The sequence below is a fragment of the Lipotes vexillifer genome, unplaced genomic scaffold (genome assembly GCF_000442215.2).
Source record: "Lipotes vexillifer unplaced genomic scaffold, Lipotes_vexillifer_v1.1 scaffold1704, whole genome shotgun sequence".
NCBI classification, from domain to species: Eukaryota; Metazoa; Chordata; class Mammalia; order Artiodactyla; family Lipotidae; genus Lipotes; species Lipotes vexillifer.
The window spans coordinates 323,142-327,444 of record NW_006799933.1 but is presented as its reverse complement, the minus strand read 5'-3'; the positions used below and the strand labels follow the sequence as shown (position 1 = coordinate 327,444).

Below are 4,303 nucleotides of genomic sequence, written 5' to 3'. Positions count from 1 at the left end.
AGGGAAGATACATCAGAAGGTGGTAACTCTAGACATTTACCAGATTTCTGCTCCAACAGTAGATTATTAAAATATGCTCAGTAAATAAGACCCGTACTATTAAAATGGATTATAGTAACCCAGCTGTGTGCCCAGCCCAACATGAACAGCCAACAGATGTGTGTTAAGTGAATTTGGTGTTACTTTTATAACTAAAGTTAATTAGTAACATGGGAATATTTTCATTGAATATCATTTTTTAACTTTCCAAAACATTTTCATATATAGTATCTCATTTTATACTCACATAATATTTGACATAAAACCACAAGTGAACGCAAGTCTCCTGAGCTCGTACCTATCCCTTTCTTTCTAAGTAAGGGCAACAGTCTTGGAAAAGCATTTGAGAAATAATATTTCTAAATCACTGTACAAACTTATGCAGGTTGAAGTACTTTCAGAACTTTCAAGGGAGAACATCATTTTCCTTCAGGCCTCAGTCTAGCCTCACTGTTGTGGTTAGAAGTTGGGCGGGGATCCTTAGGCAGGAGTACCAGGTGCCAAGTGAAGAGAGAAGCTAGGGGCCGAAGTTATGCATCTTAGTATTGTCATCTATCCAAACAGAATGGAGGTCTGGAATCCAAGATGCTCAGTGGTGAGTGGTCAGGAGCCAAGGCAAAGGGATGTATGAAAAGTAGGTATGAGGTTGTACAACAGCCTCAATCCAGAGATTAGGCACTTGGGGCTGGGAAATGGGATTGGATAGCTGCTAGTAGTAAGTGATTCTCAACTTGGCTGAGAAGCTGGGGAGCTTTAAAAAATAATCCTGATCCCTGGTACCACCCCAGATATTCTGATTTAATTAGTTTGGAGTGCATCCTGGACATCAAGATGTTTAAATGTTCTGCTTGTGACTAAATTGTACAGCCAAGATGAAACTGTGTTAAACAATAAAGTCCAGATAAGAAAGTGGCTGGTACCAGCAAAGCTCAGCCAGTGCACTCAGTAGCTCTTCCAGTAAGAGGCAGAGCACATTATCTGATGAGACTGATACAGGCCATAGAGGAAAGAGGGTCCCTGAGGAATAAAAGGTAGTAGCTGCCCAGCTCTAGGAACTGTAGGTATCAGGGCCAGAAAAGTTCTGTTCTAGGATACTGGATAGAAAATCTGTCCCATTGAAATAAACCTGGGATTAAGACACTTAAAAAGGAATATAATCTCCATTACAAAGGAGATCCTGATGCTGAAACTAAGTGGGTCCAGCTACAGACACATTGCATAAGTCCCTGTTAAGGGGTGAGATGTGTTCCTGAGAGTGCAGCGAGCCTGAGCCTGCAGGAAGCGTTCAGGTGGCTCTAGATGTTGAAACTAGAGCCACTAGTTGACTGGTATGGGGACTGAGCTCCCAGAACACAGGTCATTCCACCTCAAGCTCCGTATCTCTTCTAATAAGATGTGGAATAACAGAGCACAGTAACCCCGCCGCACCTCACGATGCTCATCTTCCTCCTTCCTTCAGTGACCTCTAGGGAATGGGGCCAGGGGAGAGAGTTAGAACACCCAATTAGAGGAAGGGGGACGTCAGGGTCCTGACAAGAGAGGATCTTCTTTGAATCATCTGGTCTGGACTAGAGGTAGCATTTTGAAGAGAAGACTCAGTGTTTGTTTTTTGCTTAAGAGGTTATGGAAAAATCAACCTTCTCTTTCAGATTTTTCCAAGACTTGTTGGGTCAGACTTTCTACCACATTTCAGGGTTAACCAGCCCATCTGGTTACCCACACTTATTGTCTGTGAATGACGAGAGGTTATTTCCCGCAGACTGAAAGTGAGGACATGAGTTAAGATGGAAAACAGCAGTCATACAATAAAATTTATGCAAGAAAGTTTCTGGAATCCAGATTAGAGCAATTAGTCTATCCCTGAGACAGTGTTTGGGAGATGCTTTTTGTGCTTCCTTCAAGAATGAGATACAGGGCTTCCCCGGTGGCGCAGTGGTTGAGAGTCTGCCTGCCAATGCAGGGGTCACGGGTTCAAGCCCTAGTCTGGGAAGATCCCACATGCCCCGGAGCAACTAGCCCCGTGGGCTACAATTACTGAGCCTGCGCGTCTGGAGCCTGTGCTCCACAACAAGAGAGCCCACGATAGTGAGAGGCCCACGCACCGCGATGAGGAGTGGCCCCCACTTGCCACAACTAGAGAAAGCCCTCGCACAGAAACGAAGACCCAACACAGCCAAAGTAAAATAAAATAAATAAATAAATAAGGCAAAATTCCTTAAAAAAAAAAAAAGAATGAGATACAAAGTGTGACCCCAGTGAGAAGAGATAATGGAAATGGGATTTCAGTGGGGCACTTTTAAAACCAGCTCAGGCCAGCCACTTCTAGGAATTCTCATTTTGTTGGAAGAGTTGGGATGTGAAGACAGAAAGGGCTTAGTGCTATGCCCTGCTCAGCACTACCTTCCTGTAAACTCTAACTAAATGCTATTTGATAGTAGTCCCCCAGGTCTTTATCGACTGTTCCCAATAAATGATGCTTCATTAATCTTGATCTGACAGCCACATTAGAGGTAACCTGAGTGGCACAAAGAGCTGTCTGGCAATCAAGGCTGCAAGGCCAGTTCCAAAGCAGCAATGGGCTCTTGCCAAAGTGGCTGTAATTATTAACTAAAAGGCAAGTTTGGGGTCACAAAACAGGGATTTCCAGGCATAGATCCATCTTTTCAGCCTGATTTTTAGATTCCTCTCAGCTGGGGGACAAATCCACTTTAAAAGAAAGGCAAACCTTAAAAATACCTATATTCAACAAATTTAAATTCTTTAGTATTTTACCATTGACCCAAACTGTACCTTGATGATACATACAACAGTTTAATGAAATGACAGATTTCATTTTAAACAAAGTGCTTGGTAAAAGACAGGTAGGTAATGAAAGAGTGAGAAAGGAAAGCCCTCGCACAGAAACGAAGACCCAACACAGCCAAAGTAAAATAAAATAAATAAATAAATAAGGCAAAATTCCTTAAAAAAAAAAAAAGAATGAGATACAAAGTGTGACCCCAGTGAGAAGAGATAATGGAAATGGGATTTCAGTGGGGCACTTTTAAAACCAGCTCAGGCCAGCCACTTCTAGGAATTCTCATTTTGTTGGAAGAGTTGGGATGTGAAGACAGAAAGGGCTTAGTGCTATGCCCTGCTCAGCACTACCTTCCTGTAAACTCTAACTAAATGCTATTTGATAGTAGTCCCCCAGGTCTTTATCGACTGTTCCCAATAAATGATGCTTCATTAATCTTGATCTGACAGCCACATTAGAGGTAACCTGAGTGGCACAAAGAGCTGTCTGGCAATCAAGGCTGCAAGGCCAGTTCCAAAGCAGCAATGGGCTCTTGCCAAAGTGGCTGTAATTATTAACTAAAAGGCAAGTTTGGGGTCACAAAACAGGGATTTCCAGGCATAGATCCATCTTTTCAGCCTGATTTTTAGATTCCTCTCAGCTGGGGGACAAATCCACTTTAAAAGAAAGGCAAACCTTAAAAATACCTATATTCAACAAATTTAAATTCTTTAGTATTTTACCATTGACCCAAACTGTACCTTGATGATACATACAACAGTTTAATGAAATGACAGATTTCATTTTAAACAAAGTGCTTGGTAAAAGACAGGTAGGTAATGAAAGAGTGAATAACAGTATTGAAATTCCAAAGAGGCTGAGAGTCTGAAGGAATACGCTAGAGTATAAAAAGCAAATCCTTATTAGGAGGAATTTAAGGGCAGGAGTCAAACACTCAATCAGCAGTAATGGGACAGAGCCAAGGTGGCCAACATATGGTTGAGGACAGTGATTCTCAACCCTGATACCCTCCGGAATCAATGAGCTTCTTAAAGATGCTGGTGTCTGGCACCTCTTCAGATTAATGGAACACAAATCTCTGGGGACTGGGCTTTGAGCATCTGGAAGAAGCTCCTCGATATGAATCTAGACCGAAGGAAGCATATGCTCCCTCTTCATGGGGCAGTTCAAACTTAGACTATTTTAGAGGGAAGTGCCAATCTCAGAGCACGTGCAGAGAGGCTTCAGGCTGTGAGGGGACAGCATGTGTGGTGAGAGTGAATTGGGGTGTTTGGTTTAGAGAGGGAAGTCAGAGTAGACGTAGCCTTCCGTCAAATATTGAAAGATTTGCCAGGTGGAGGATGACAGATTCTTGATAGCTGCAACAGTTAGAACCAGGAAATGCCTAGATCCAGACCTGAGTTAAATCCAAACAAAACAGTATTTCCTACAGTGCCACCCGTGATTGGAAAGGACTTCCTCAGCAGG

The 4,303-nt window shown here is 42.6% G+C and overlaps 1 protein-coding gene across 1 annotated transcript in view; it reads left to right on the top strand.

The window, feature by feature from the left end:
• CALCR (calcitonin receptor) overlaps positions 1-4,303 on the top strand; it is a 148,530-nt gene that overhangs the window by 100,278 nt on the left and 43,949 nt on the right. The window lies entirely within an intron of this gene.